The sequence below is a fragment of the Diachasma alloeum genome, unplaced genomic scaffold (assembly GCF_001412515.2).
Source record: "Diachasma alloeum isolate Michigan unplaced genomic scaffold, Dall2.0 Dall_scaffold_00199, whole genome shotgun sequence".
NCBI classification, from domain to species: Eukaryota; Metazoa; Arthropoda; class Insecta; order Hymenoptera; family Braconidae; genus Diachasma; species Diachasma alloeum.
Window position 1 is genome coordinate 1,702,294 of NW_021680364.1, and position 16,856 is coordinate 1,719,149.

Sequence of the window (16,856 nt, forward strand, 5' to 3'; positions counted from 1 at the left end):
GAAAAATATAAATATGAATTGGATAGTTGATTAGTCATTTTTAAGACATTCAAGAAAGTTCAGCTTCTACAGAGAATTCAAGGAAATTTAAAATTTTGGAATAACAGGGGGACGAGAATTCACAGAATTATCTGCATTTTACATGAATTACGCTGAATGATTTGAATGAATGAATTCAGTGAAAATTCAAAAAACATTCACCCGAATTTTCGTGATTTCTATTCATTTTCATAAAATAATTGACAGAAAATCTACTGTTCCATTGATTTTTAAAATTAAATTTTGAATCTTCAAGTCCAAAATTCTTACAAATTTCAGCCAACAATTTTTAAGAGTTTACATATTACCCAGACGAGTGATTTATTTGAACCAAATAAATAAGTTTTTTTTAAATTGCACGAAAGGAAGTTTTTATTGAAATTAAAAATTGTTCCTCAGGTGAGGTTCTGTCTACATTAAATAAATAGTTTTCTTATCATTAATAAATCTCTTCTTTACCCAAATAAATTCTTCATCAATAATAAATAAATATTGTTCTCATATTAAGAAATTTTTTTATGTGAATTCAATACATTTTTTCTTCGAACTTGACAAAAATTTATTTGATCCCAATGATTCATTTCCCTCCGGTACTGGAATTGAATAAAAAAATTGAAAGTGTAAAATGAAGCATATTTTCGAATTTCCTCCACAAAATCCACGAAAATGTGATTTTCATAAAATAAGAAAACTCTTCATTTGAAGCGCATAACGATTCATTTGGAATAATTAAAACATTTTCTTGAATGCAATAAAATTTTCTTTAGAAATTAATAAATTGTTTATTCGATTCAATTAAATCCTTCCTTTTAAAACAATTAAAAACTATACTTCAATTAAATCCTTCTGTTTAAAACAATTAAAAAAATTTCAAATAAAGATTTTCATTTGATTTAAGTGAACCATTCACTCCTTATGCGTGCATTATAATTAATTTTGCATACGTTCTTGATATTATGCTTTTGTTTTCCTCCGTGCAGCACTAGAAGAGCCTTCAACCCCCTGAAAAAGAGGTTCTGAGGGGGTGCAAGTGCCTCGCGCTGATGAAGACTTGAATCCCCACCCTAGCAAAGGGTGTTGATGTCTGACAGAATATACCCAGCAACTTTCATTTATTTAAATTATGTTTATTCCGACTGGCAGGCGAATTGTCTCCCTTCACCTCACCCACAGCTGCGTTGAGGCGCCAATTAAGCTGCTGTGGGACTTCTCACTACAGGTTTTTGCCAAGAGCGGAGGCTTACAATTCGTTGGGATTGCCCCGATTAATTCAATTTTCTTCCGTGTTGGCCCGTCACTTCGCTCCATCCCTCGTTCCATTCCCCTTCAACTAGTGCCCGCACGGTTGAAGCATCAAAATAGCACCTGCCTGTTTTAATCGCTTGCTTCCTGCCCTCCCCCCTTGCCCCTGTGTACTGCCGTAGCAGGGCGAGCGTTAGTGTTGCGTTCGGGTTGAATTTAAAATTGAAATTCAATTAAAAACAGCCCCGCGGCACTGCACTCGTTATCATTTGAATATTTCAAAAAGAATACAAGAGTATGGGATAACGCATTGTTTACTCAGCTGCTGGGGGATATTTTTAACAGGAGCTTTCGTCGACTTTTTCTGAGAAAGGAATTTGAGTTGAGGTATATCCCCAGACAATACATATTAAACGACTCGATTTATTGCATTCATAAGTTATTGAGTTTTTTTTCATGTTCAGATTCATACTTGAGCCGGACGTTAGTAATAATCTTAATCCATCCATCGGGGCATCCCAGTGAGAAATTAATTTCTGAAAATCACTTCTTGTAACTTTACGGTTAGGGAAGAAACGTGACCGCGTGAACTTTGATCGAGATGTTGCATGGGTTAGACACTCAAGATATTGAAAAAAAACCACAAGCCATTTACTTTAGACTATGGAGAATCTATCGCCGGCGAGAACAAGTAGGGGACCGCGCCATATAGGCGTGATATCTTCGATTGATTTTCGAATTCCTCTAAAAAAATTTGACCGCCATTACGAGTCGAGCAACGCGACAACACCGCACAACAGCTGATCGAGGTCGGTAAAGTCGGCGACGATAATTCAGTGCTGGAAGCGTATGGACACGTATAACACACACAAACATTCATCTCACTGTTACAGCCCCACTACTAGCCGAAGTGTGCGATGTTGCCCGATCAAAAATCGACTGTTACCACTGCAGTCACAAGTCCTCCATTATTTATGAACATTTTCTTTAATTATTGTTTTTGAGACCGGAAAAGTACGCCATAACACTTCTAATTTGATGAGAAAAATAATTTCAGTAGCGAAGCGGTAAACCGGGTCAAGTCGATTTTTCCTTTTGGCCATTTTTTGATGAATATCTCGGAATCTACGAGAGATAGCAAAATTTTGCTCACGACCTTTTTTGTAACCCTCAGTTGGCTCTACAAAAAAGGTTATAACAATAATTTTTGTATCTCTCTTAGATTCCGAGATATTCGCCAAAAACTGGCCAACAGTTAAAATCGACTTAACCCGGTTTACCGCTTCGCTCCTGATTTGTAACGTGAATGATTTATTTAGTCAATTTTATTTTTATTTTCAACTGAGTTGTTCACTTGATGAGTTAAACATCCTTAAAACCATCGTAAGAACCGTTTTCTCATAAGACCCCGCATTTCATTATTTATTATCTTCTAAACTGTGTAGTACAGTTAGTTCGAATTTTTTTCAATAGCTGGGGAATATTATAAACATTATCTGTGAAAAACGTGGGGACAATCGCAAGAAAAACCGGATTTCCAGGGATATACCTTAAATTGCGAAGGGTTTTGTCCATGGAGTAGATGAGGGCAAACATTCTGACAGCGGGAGCTGATCTCCGGGCACGTTAAGTGTCAGACACATGGTCTAGGACGAGAAGGGGAGCCGTGATATTAGGAGTAACGGTTTGCAGTCTCACCTATCTTATTATCTACCAGCTATTCTCTGTAATTCTATTTTACTCGAGGCACTACCGGGGGTTTGGGAGGGTGGACAAGGGTCTTAGATGGAGCGGAATTTGTAGCTGTTGGTTTCTTTCTGGGGGAGCGTGACCCCTGGACAACGATCTTTGGAATCTCACTATCAGACAATTTGTAATGGTAATGGTCAAGCCATTTTTTTAAATGAAATGTCGGATACACTTTTTGGGAATTTTTATTATTAGATTATAATTTCACTGATAAATGGGTTAGATTAAGGGTCACGAAGGTCAAATTACGGGTCACAATCAGCTCCAAATAAAGGTCACGAGGGTCAGATTAAGGGTCATATGTTTCAGATTAAGGATCATAGGGGTTGGCAAGCGGAGTGAGCAGGGGGCGTAGCCCCCTAGCATCACATAAAAAGAGAGTCTCCTGCAATACACCAATTTGCACACCAGTGTCCATTCACATAACGAATGGACTCAGGAAATTTTTTTTGCGGTGAGCAGTCGAGCCATTTTTTAAAATGAAATGTCGGATACACTTTTTGGGAATTTTTATTATTAGATTATAATTTCACTGATAAATGGGTTAGATATGGGTCACGAAGGTCAAATTACGGGTCACAATCAGCTCCAAATAAGGGCCATGAGGGTCAGATTAAGGGTCATAGGGGTTGGCAAGCGGAGTGAGCAGGGGGCGTAGCCCCCTAGCATCACATAAAAAGAGAGTCTCCTGCAATACACCAATTTGCACACCAGTGTCCATTCACATAACGAATGGACTCAGGAAATTTTTTTTGCGGTGAGCAGCTCGTTATCTCCGCTTTGAAATATTACTATTCGTATTTGAACCACGTGTGCACTCCGGAACAGAGTCGAAAAAGGAGCTAAAAAGCTTAAAAGGGGGGCACCGAAAATTACAATCCCTATGGCATGCATATGAACCGGGAGGGGTTCCCACTCGATTTTTTCATTCACTCGGCAGATTACGAGTTACCGTTAATCCTTCCGCGAGTTATGGCCAACTTCAACGTCCTCAGAGCGGCGTAAATTCTCGTTGAAAATCCAGGGAGACGCGAAATCCACCGACGAATGGAGTTTATATATCTGAATTTGGTGGGTTTTCGAGGAAAAACCCCCCGGAATTGACATAAGAACGGCGAAGTGGGAGCCATGAAATAGAGAAATTCAAGGAAATGCTTGGCGAGAGTATGAGTGCTGGGGGCAATACAGTAGCTTCGGATATAATGTAGGGGAGAGTAAGTACGTGCCAAAGTGCGTTTGCCGTTTTCCAAGTGCCTCGAGGTTCTTAGGTAGAGGGAATGACATGGATTTTAAGTACCAGTCATGCACAACAGCCTTCACTGGGGGTTGGATAATTGCTAGTAAATGTGCCGAAGTCAATGAAATCTTGGGATAGAGGAGCACGAGCAACTTTTCACTCTCGTAAAGTTCAAACATGATTTTCGGTAATTGGAAATTCTCGTGCTGTGGTTTGAGCGCAATTCTGATTTATTAATGGCATTATCTTAGGGGGGGGATCTGGGTATTTTTGAGGGACAATTTCTTCATAAGAATCGAGGGATTTTCAATGCTTTTTTCTTTCCTTTGGGTTCTTACAGACGCGGGAATAAATGTACTGGAATCAAGTATGTTTTATACTCAATTGGGGAATGGGTATTTCAACTTTTCCCTTCTAGTACCCTCAAGCACGTTTCCGAGGGCGTTGGCAATTTTTTAGGGGATAGAGGGAGTTCTAAGAAACATGTTCCAATCGCAATTGTTTGTTTTTTTGGATATTTCATGTTCAAAAATTTTTTTTTGTGTAAAAATCGCAAAAAACGAACTTTTCACCCTTCTACTACCCTCAAGTACATTTCCGAGGGGGTTGGTAATTTTTTTACCCTCATATTACACTTGAGAGCGCTAGGTACAATCCGGACTGATACGAAATAATCATCCTCGAATTGAAACACCAATCCCCATTCGAGTATAAAGTATATTTTTTTCCGTGGAGAAAAATGTCTTCATTTTCAGGCACATGTCACTGATTCTAAAATATCCCCTAATCTAAGAGGGATACCAAAATTTTCGTAATACCCTTTTTTGTAGCTCTTAATTCGCTCTATAAAAAAGATTATAATAAATATTTTGCTGTTTGCCTTAGATTCCGAGCTATTCATTAAAAACTGCTGTTGGAAAACCAACACCTAACACTCCGACTCGAATTCCAAATGCGGAAACGATGATTTCCTCCAATCTTGCAATTATCATATAAATAACTGCTTCGCATTGCCGTTGGGGGATGGTAACGGCCACTAATAATGGACAGTAATTACGAGCAGTATTAAACTCGAATGACCGGGTCATCAGTTTCCTTCCGATATGAACGTATTCGAAGCCCCAATGGTTATCAAATTTCACCTTGATATCAATCTACATCGCCATATTACACGATGATATTGCGAAAAGCATCATGAATACGTATTCAATATAATGAGCCACGTTATGCACATGAAACGTACGCTTTGATGCGCTGAAATAGGAACTTGGCTGTGATAAAGGGATGAATATCCCGCGGGAGAGTGAAAAACATCGAGTATTTCTCTGGAGAATGAATAACGTGATGTGCCCGCTTTTTCTCTAGTAGAGTTTCAAAGAAGGATATTAATTTCATCCGAATTTTTTACGTTTTCGTACTCTCGAAAAGTTGGAGTGATGATACCCTTTGTGAGAAGTTGTGTCAATGCAGCTTGATTGTTTTAGAGAATACACTCACGGGTTTCATTAGAACGCGGAGACGTGTCACTGCGCTGTGCCGCTTCGTGGCTGGTGGCCGAGGTTGAGGGCAACTTCAATCGAGATTCGTCGTAAATCTAGCGTCTTCAAGACCTCTTAATTTAAAGTAGCTCTACCCTTCGGCCGGGGTACGCTGTACTTTTGGATATTTTCAGTTTTCAAATTTTTCAAATAAATCGCATGGAAAAAATTGAAAAAATTCATACCCAGTCAGTATTATCTAAATTAAATTTCGCAAAATATTGATTTTTTTCAAACATTTCCCTTTTATAAGTAAATAATAAAACTTGGTTGCAAAACGGTGGATTATTTTTTATGAGGTGTCAAATACAATATAATATAATTATAATATATTATATGATAGTATAACGCTAAAGAAAGAACACGCGGAATAGATTGGCTTCAAAAAACGTCACATTGGATTTTTTATTAAAGGGATTAAATGCGAAAAATGGGTTTTATCGATTGACAGTCAATTTGTAAACAGTCAATTTTTGTAAACAATAAAATGGTCGTGAAATGTCTGGAAACTCAGGATCAAATGAGTCTAAAATGATTGTTCTTAAAGTAATTAATTTATCATCAATTACTAACTGGATTGATCATCTGAATTTGGTTTGATTTTGTTATTATTCTTCAGTTGTTTTAAATTTGGAACAATTTGGAACATTTCGGGAATACTTTCAAGATAATTAATAAATATTCTGTTCTATGACTAAAAAAGTAGAAAAGCATTTCCTAATTTAATCATTCAAAAACTGCCGGGTGATTTCAACCAATGGACAAGTTCAAAATTTAACTCAATTTGAAATTTGCGATTACACTAACGTCTGAATCTCTCAGCAAGTACTTCGGCTAAACGGCCCCACAAATCATAACAAATGCATGAAGCCCTTTGTGAAGCTCTCCCAGACGATAGTCCAAGTGTTCCAAAGCGAACCATATCGCAAGGTAATATCGGCCGATAAATTGAATCAGCAGAGATAATCCAGATTGAGTTCTGGAGTATGAAGCCATAGGACCAACACCCTTGGCATCATAATGGAGCCTGGATATACCAGTGGAAGGTTGGATGTATCTTCACGTATATTCTCCTGGGGTGATTCTGGCTGATGCACTTACTCTAACACCAGTGACCCGTGGGTTTGGTTTCCGAAGTTCACGGAACGCTATCCCACCTCGTCCTCACCACCGGCATCACCATGGGTAAAATCCCCGCGGAGAGTGTACTAGGCGGCTTCGGGGGAGTTTCTCTTGATATTACCTGGGCGAAGGGGATAAGCCAGACATAGTGTAAGTAATATCCAAGAGATTCCAGGTTAAAAGGCCCTACCATCGATCCATGATGGTGCTTTCGGTGGACGGTTAAGCATTGCTGTGATGTGTCAAACGGAGACAGCTTTCGTGATCCGTAGGAACCTCGGACGACCCTCGGGTCAGGTTACACGGAAAAAATATGTACTTGATTCAAGGATATTTTATACTCCAATGGGGGATGGTGTTTCAATTCAATAGAAAGAACAGACACTTAATGTCGATAACTATCGATATCTCGCAAGTCTGTCACTTATTCCTCATTGGTTCCAGTCGTCTGAGACGGCAGATTTAATTCAGGATCAATTTAATTTTGAGATTTTCAATTATGATTGTTACAATTACAGCGCGCGGTAGTGCGTGTTTGGTCTCGTGTAACATAAGAGTCAGAGACTGAGAATATAAGGGTCCAAAGGTGGAGGTTAAAAAATGAGGGTCGGAATATTACGTAATTTTTATCAAAAATTACTCTCCGTGCGCTCCTGAAGGTCCAAAGTCTAAAATTGGCGTTTCTCCTCGGCCGCGCGATACAGCCACCTCCCGCCCCATGAAAAACGTTGATTAAAACTCCCCCAGCCCAGCGCACTGCGGTATGTACGCAGCCCAACGAACCACGCGCCCGAGCTAATTTGTTTCACAAAACACCCCCTCATTTTTCCCAAACACCACAAGGGCTCAAGTCGAAAAAAAACGCCGCAAGAACCCCTCACCTCAACGAATAAAACCTCATTCACGTGTGCCGCGCGTTGTTGAGCCATCGTTAATTAAGTTTTCGGGGGCTCCGTACATAGTTGGCACACTGAATCATAATTGTTTGCCCATCCACTTGATATAAACACTATCCGTAATTGCGAGTATACCAACGTGCAGTTGGAATCTATCAGAATTGCTGCACAACCAACAGCCGCACGCAAACCGCTCCGTAACTAACTTGCACTAATAACTATATCCATTGGGACACAGCGGTTGTAAATATAACGGCTGAAGTGCAGCCACAGAATACATTTATTCCAGATAGCACTATAATTCAATCGGCCCCATAGAAACAGTCAGTGGATTTGTTTTCATCGCCAGACTGGAGTCAATAGCTGAGATACCAATGGCGTAATTATCTCTTGTTGTTATTCTAGGTGCGTAATTAACCCCCGTGGGCTGTCTCTAATTAAGTGCAATCAGGCATACCATTCCACTGCAACGGTGAATGTTGGATTATGGCTGTATGAATGAGAGTGGAGAAAATGCAACGGGCAAAATTCACTGGGATGCGTATTCTGTCCGCTTTCTCTTGCCATTACTCTTTCGTTTTCAAACAGCCAAAAGGGGATGAAAGGGTAGAATAGTGAAATAGCTCGGGATGCGCACGCTCCAATGCAGACACCGTTCAGTGAATGCAGGAATTATGGAGTGGGTTCCGATGGTCGTTAACTCGTGCGCATATAACTAACAGCTATATCTTTGGTCTGTACTCTCACCTCTGTCACGCTTCGATTCAGGTTGCATCCATCGCGGAAAGATTTATCGGTTTCTACCGTGTTTTGTTGTTAATTATTGAACAGCTGTGATTCACAGGCGGTGCCGGGGACTTTAATGGGGAAACAAGGTCGAGTCGAGGTTTTTTTTCAGGTTTTTGATGGCGGAGGGATGATGCGGGAATGAGCTGGTTTATTGGGCGGCACTGTTAAACATTTTTCGCTGAAATTTCTGCACCAAATTTTGAACTTTTTTAGTGTGTTCAAGTTCAACGGAAAATTCAGGAAATCTTGGCATTGAAAAATCGAGTATTTCAGTGATTTTCAAATCACTGAAAATATCAATTTAGTTCAAATGATCTAAAAATCAATAAAAAACTTTTTTCGATTTTATTGATTTTTTTAAAAATCAAATATTTTATTGATTTTGAGATCATTTGATTTTTCAATTATTATTATTATTATTTTTATTAGTATTAGTATTATTACAATTATAATATTCATAATAATCGATAATATTCATAAATTTTCAATTATTATTATTATTATTTTTCAATTATTTCTTGAAAATTCATGTCAGTTCGTTTCCGAATATTCATGTTCTACTGAACATTCAAAAGCCAAATGATATAAATTTTCAATTTTTCCCTGAATTTTTCTGATTTTTCCGAACTTTCACGGAATAATAGAACTGAAATTCACAGCTTCCATTTTCTGTCCATAAAATTTGAAATTTTCAATGACAAAAATAATGAAAATTCCAGTGGAACTCTAATGCGATAAAAATTTCCAAGAATTCTACCAGAAATTTGAACTAAAATTTTTTAACAGTATTCCTTTGATCATAAATAAATGCTCGATTTCCGTAATTCACACATTCACAATACATTCATATATTCCTCTATATCTATAAAATTAAATCACAAACTCATGATGTTGACAGGATTACCGAGCGGATGACATGTTGAAGACGTCTGCGAGTGAATTGCTATTTCCGCCTTCTCCGTGAATTCAACTTCAGATCACATGGAATTAACAGGAATACGGGTCTAAGTGGTAGGTGCACAAGTGCATGTGATGGGGAATAGTACCGGGTTATATTGACTGAGTCCAAGCTTGTTTAATGCCCCTACGTGATCCCGAGTTCTTCCGTTAGATTATCGTGAGAGGGAAGGGAGGGAAGCAGCAAGTGAGATTATACTGGAGAAGAAATAATCGTCAATAGAAATATGTGAAAGGCATTTTCCTTCTCACTGACTTCCCAGTGAAACCGGAAATTTCATGATTTTTTCTCCCTAAATGGCATTCAGTGTCACTCTCCTAAAAATTGGTAGTCAACTGTCCACGAATTTTCTTTTTTTTTCCAACAGTGCACGGAGAGAAATTTCTTCGAAAAATTCTAGTGCTAGTACAGGAAAAGAGGCGCAAAGTGACGGCCAGGAAAAAATTCCAGTGCCGGCGCTAGAAATTGTATTGGGGAAAACGTGAATTTTTCCCCGTATTTCTGTGAAAATTTCACAGAAACCCCCAGAAATTTTACCAGAAATACCAAGAAATTTTACCTTAACAGCACTAGAATTTTTTACAGCCGATGGATTGTAATTTTTTCCAGTACTCGTACTATAATTTTTCTAGAAAATTTCTCTCCGTGTGAGCCCCAGAAACTTCAGCGAAAAATATTCCAAAACGCGTAAATCTCGAAGATCGGAATAATCACTTAATGGAGTTGTCAACTCACAATGAATGCATTATAAATACGAGAATAAAGAGAGGCCTCCTTTATCCAAGCTGAATGAACAAATCGCGTATCATAAATCGTTCTGTTTGTCCCCCTTAGGTTCCACCGGATATTCCTTCGGAGGAAATTTTCTTCTCCCGGAATTTGCGAGCGTAAGCAAGAGGGAAGGAACAAAAAGAGCGAGGAAAGGAGGAAAAAAAGATGAAGGGAGAACAAGTGGAAAGAGAATGAGCGTTGTAGACGAGACCAGCCAAGCGGATTCGAATATTTTTCCACTGCGCCGAACGAAGAGTAATGAGAGGTCTCCCTCTCCTGCTCCACTGCATGCGGCTCTCTCTCGCTTTCGCTCTAGTTTTCCGTTTCTCATCCTTTTTTAGAATATTTTTCCCCGTCTTTTTGCCGACCCCGTGGTATACATAGCCCTGGCGGAGAGAGGACACGAGAGAGAAGTGGGTGAAGCGGAAAAGTTGTTCAGATTTTGAATTTTCCAAGTCCAGTCAGTGTTATTCAAAGTGAAATGGTCCGAGATTGAAACGTTTTTCCTCTGTCATTCATTTCTTTCCTCGTGGTATTTCCTCCAACAAATTTGAGGGAATTTAGTTTAGCCTTTACTGAAAAGAACAGCTTTCTCCGGAAATACTGAGGGAATACGTCTGCTCTGATGTAAAATGTGGAACCAGTGATGGGGATTGTGAGGCAGTTGGGGGAAAAGGGAATTTTCTTCTGTCGATAAGTAGGTGATATTCACGACTTGATGAGTGCGCGAATGGAGATGAAATGCATTGGATATTGTCGCGGGAGTAGTAAACCTTGCTAAGCTATGAGCGTTTTACTATTAGGGGCAGCCTGCGTGGGCAAAAGGCTTGGTAATGGGCGAGCTATTGGGTCGTTTTGCTGGAATTGCTCGGTATTTTGACTGGAGTATTGGGAGAAAAACGTTAATATGAGGTTTGGATTTCTTCCTCATCTTTTTTAAAAATAGGAAGAGAGAGGAGAAATAAATTTCCTATCCAGGAGAGAGGACACCAGAAAAAAGTGGGTGAAACGAAAAAATTGTTCAGATTTTGAATTTTCCAAGTCCAGTCAGATGTTATTCAAAGTGAAAAGGTCTGACATTGAAACCTTTTCCTTCTCTAATTCATCTCTTTTCTCGTGATATTTCCTCCAATAAATTTGAGGAAATTCGATCTGCTGATGAAATCTCTTCCCAAAAATTTGGGGAAGCGATTTGGCAAGAATTTTATTTTTCGAAAAAAATTCACTGATTCGAGTTTACCAATTCACGACAGATATTATATATGCGTGATGCAAGCGGAACTCACTCGGTCATTCAGCAATTGACCATCACGATACGAACGCTTTCAATAGACGACATGAAATCATTCCATTTTTGGCCATATCCGTGTTTTCATCAACGAAACGTTGAATTACACGATCGTTCAATCACCCCGGGCACATTACCCGTATTTATTTTTCACCCTAATTGTCCATGTTTTCGTCATGAATAAATACGGAAGTGCAGCATTTTCGCACCGCAAATATGTAACATCGATGCGTAAACGATAGACTAAATAAACTCATTCCATTCTACATTACAAATGATATCAAAATACTGAAGATATATGGACCGGAGATAAATATAGGAGTAGGAAACCGTCTGGTATTGTAAATAACTCGCTTTCATATGACGTAAAACTCACAGAGAAAAAAAATTCGGAGTTTCGGTGAGTGATTTTCAGGAATTTATCAACAATTCTTCAACAATTATTCGTGACACTGAATACTGACTAGGATGACCCGGCCTGATCCTAGCCACTGATGATCATGATCATCAGTGATTTTTATCCCTAATTTTTTTAATATAACTTCGCATCCGTTTTCGGAACCGTCTGTTTTCCTTTTTTTATATTTTAACGTGTTTCTCAACGCGTAAAAATTCTGAAAAAATTGGATTTACTAGTTCAATTCTTTTGTTAAGCATTGACGTAGGCCGTTTTTTTCTCGGGAAATTTGTTTAGGTGAAAAAAGAAGAAATGTCGAACGGACGGAAAAGCGGCGCTGCGCCGACCGTCGCGAGTAAGGCTCTGCGGCCGCTCGAGCGACAGTGTTGCTACATCTACTGCCACACTTGGAATGCGCGCGTAGCGGTAAGCGCCAACGTAGCAACAGCGCGCTGCGCTAACCGCGCGACGGCTGGCGGCCGAGCGCGCGTGATCGAGGGTTAAACAAGTTAATTCAATCACTAAAATTTGGGGGTAGATTTCTAAAAATTAGAAATGGATTTATGAAAATCTGTGACATTACTCTGAAAATTAGCGATGATATCACTAAAAATCTGTGATAATGTCCCCGACAATTAGTCACAAAACCACTAAATTTCACAGATTTCACAATTGCGGATCCCTATAATTGAGGATAAATTGCAGAAAATCAGTAACATTTTTTGTGGAAATCAGTGCCATGTTTCTGAACATCAGAACTTGTTTTTCTCTGCGTTGCACCCACGATGAGTCGTTAGTGCGATGTATTGGCCTTTGCTAGAACCAACAAGGCTCCTCTGTAGGATCGATAATTTTATTTTCGCAGGAGAGCAGTCCAGTGTCTGCTACTTTTCAAACAGAGCGCCCGAACTATCCGTAACGGTAAAGTTTTCCCACGATGAATGTTCTGTGTTAACGAACACTGAGGTGGTCTGAACGAGCTCATGTTTATCAGTTGTCCTGATAATTTGCAGCTCGGTGAACGAGTCTGACCAAATATGTCGACATCTTCACTGAGAGGAAAGACGACTCGTTATCACAAAAAAACGGCGAGAAAAACTTTCTGTAGCGTGAGTTTTCTGAAGATTCTAGAGAGGAAAAATTAAAAATGTTCCACGTGAGAATATTTGATGGAGTGGAGCAGATTTACCTGAGGGAAATTACCCAACTTGATAGATTTATATCGTAGGGCCTCATGCCTTGCGCATAAATTTATCTACTTTTCAATTTTTTAAATTCACTTTTCTGAAAATTATTACTAAACTATCCGACGGAATGGCCGAAGGCAAAATGTGACTCTGCAGTAAAAAACATCGGAGCAAAAAAATTCAAAGATAATAAAAAATATAGACATGGAGCTACCCACCGACACCGCGAGAGTTTCGCGATGTTTGAAACAAGAGAGAACAGAGAACAATGTGGGAGAGACGACAACGCGAAAGGCCAGAGAGAGAGAGAGCCCCCGTCGAGGAGTGAGATGAAACGCGAAAGTTTAGTAAATTGCAGTATAGATATACCCGGCTGTCACGCGGCGAGGTATCACAGATTTCAGAGGGCCTGTGAGGTATGGGAGAGACTAACGGAGAAAGAGCCAACTCGCTCGTCCGAAACGATAAGAGTATAATGTGGCGCCGGGGACTACCAAGACTGGGAGTAACTTTTATCCACCTGCAATAACAGGTCCAGAACTCTTTCGCGGTTGCCTTTAAAGTGAAGGAAAGTGTCACGATATATTCCAGATGACGCCCTGTGGATTTGTCTTACGGTTGGGGAGAATGGGTGGAAGCACTTGCTGCTGACACTGTTTCATTTCAATTTAACTCACATTTGTTACAACTCCAACTGCACATTTACAAGTTTAATAAATTATTGTTATTGTTATTTCGGGGGGAACATTATCCAATTGTAAATACTGGAAAAAATGAAGGCATTTTGTAAAAGTGAGACGTTTTTGTGCTCTTTTTAACACGTTTGTCTCTCCTAATTTAATTTAATTTAATTTTTAATTCAATTTTTTTTTGCACTAATTATTCGTTTTCAGATCTACATAATCGGCCTTCAACGTATGAAAAGTCTCACTCCAATAACCCACGACTTTTAAAACTCATAGTAGTCTCCCCTCAAATTAAGACGTCCTGAAGACACAAGTCACTGCAGTAAATTTTGAGGTAGACTATTTGCATAACCATTTTTCCTCGAGATGTCAATATAATCTCATGAGATCGACAGAGTGGAAGAGGCTTCCCCCTATCTCCGGGACTTCCGTCTCACCCAGAAGCTGATTCTGTAAGATATTGGAGAGTCTAGGATTTTCCCTCGCAAGGAGAATGGGCCCTGATTTCTTGAAATATTATCTCGAGAACTGTTACGTATTCTTTTCAATTTCATCATGTACGAGAAATAAGAATAGAAACGAGGCTGAGGGGGTGGAAAAAATATTCAATATCCCGAGGGACCCTTAGAACTGGCTCAGCCTCAACGATGAATGCATTCAAGATGAAAATTCAACTTCTGAAATACTTGGGGAAATCCTTGAACTTACTCGTCAGAGGATAAAGAAAAATCTTGGACAAACCCAGTTGGTATGCTTGAATCTCCAGCCAAGCTGGGTTATCCGGTGGTTGAGTATCGTATCTCGGGGTTCATATCGATCATCGCCGTCGGATCGAAAACATTGGCCCAGTGGTGAGGCATCCTCACTTGGGAGACTGCATCATCGAAAGGAGATTGGAGTTGAGAGGAAGTACGAGGAGCTGAGCGAACTGGATTGTGCCGGCAAAACTTCCTTAATTATCCTCGGTGGTTTGGCAAATTATTCAGGATGGCTCGACGTGGTTTACCATCATGGTTGACGTTTGCGAGAACAAACAATTGGAACAGTCTGGGCATGGAGAAACTAGTGGGAACATCGGCCCAAGAGTGGCATTGAGTTTTTTCAGAAGTTCTCTGTCATCGACACGCTCGGGTGATCCGTCCACAAGTTTCTGGGGAAGAGAAAACTTTGATTCTATGAGGGAGCCATATTTCTTTCGGGACGAGTCCTCGGGAGGAGGGGCTGGCCGCGTGGAGAGGTGGGTACGGGCTTTTTTTTTGGGAAATATTTCTTACAGAAGCTGACAAGTTGATTTATAATTCAGGTTAAGGTGGAAACGCGCTTGAGTATTGGGGAAGCGTTTATTAAAATGAGTAGGGACGACAGAACAATTAATTCGTCAATACGAGAATGGAGAGAAACGAGTAATGAATGAATAAACGCAACACTGAAATTTCTCTTCTTGAATTCAAGGAAATTTGACAGTGAATATTCAATTCCAATTGAAATTTCATGTAAATTGTGGAATTTCCGTCTTCCTGCCGCTAAGAACATGGGACTTTACTTGAATTTTCAGAGCAACTTGAAATTCCATTGACTTTTCCCCCGTAAATCGAATTTAAAAACATTTTCCGGAAAATTCAGTCAATTTTTTTCAATAGCGTAGGGGGAAACATTAATTTTCCGTTTCAATTTTCCGGGAATAATTGGAATGAATTCACAGTTTCCATACATTTTCCATCAAATTGTGTATTTTACTACTTGACACGAATTAAAAAAAATTTTGTCATTGAAGATTCCAAATTTTATGAAAAAATCAATGAAATCTGTGGATTTCAGTTCAATTATTCCACGGAAATTGATGGAAATCTGGAAAATACAGGTAAATAGATTCTTGAATTTTCAACTAATTACCAATCCACGATAATTCATTAATGAATATTCATGTTTGCATTTAGTTTCAATTGATTTGTCCTTCCAATTTTGAATTTTAAACGAAGAAATTATTTTAAATTTCCATAGAACTGTCACACTACGTTAATACCCAACAAATCAACCAAAAATTGTCCCCAAAAATTTTCACTCAATAGTATACATCATATTCACTGCGAAAAAAAATATAATTCTGTAAATCAAACTTGTTTCAGACAACAATTCGCATTGAAATGTTGACTAGAAATTTTGTGCGTTTGTTTCTCTGAAACAAATTTGATTGGCAGAATTATATTTTTTCCTCAGTGTACTTCACACTCCAGAACAAACTAACCAGTGAGCTTGCAACGACTCCCCTATATTCCGAAAACTCCGAGGATTTCACCGTTGGAGCAGTAACAGGCATAAAAGGAACGCTCAATTACACCGCGCGGGAAAGTCTCCTCTGCCATGCAGTCGACCCCCTATAAAACGGCAAATCGTTCTAGCTAGTTTCCTCCTCAAGTGTACCACTTACTTTGACTCCGTAAGCTCTACAGCATCATTTAAACAGTAGCATACATGCTCCTCCGAGCTCAACCCCCTGTACCAGTGTGACATGTTCAACGAGCACTTCAGCCCGAAATAACGAAGACTAAGTGATATTTGCGGAAGAATCCTGAAATTCTGTTTTAACATGCTGCAAATGGAATCCAGACGCATCAAGTAGGCAGATGAGGGTTATGTTTTGATATAATTCGGGTAACGAACAAATTCTATCGTTCGAGGCATCAGGGTCTTTTAACGTATGTCAGGATATTATAAAGTATTTTTCTCACGGATATCGTGCGAATCGTTCGGTAAAAAACCACATCTTGTAGAGTAAAATTTCCGACAACTCAATAACTTTTGAAGAATATTTTTTTGCGCACCGAAGTGTCGTTTCCGTCAAACGAAATGCCACCTGACGGAAAGGGCAGTCTCAAATCCTTGGCACATGTTGTCTGACGACATCCATGCAACTCTGCATTTTCTGTAAACGAGAGAAAAGATCTTCGCGAAGGATG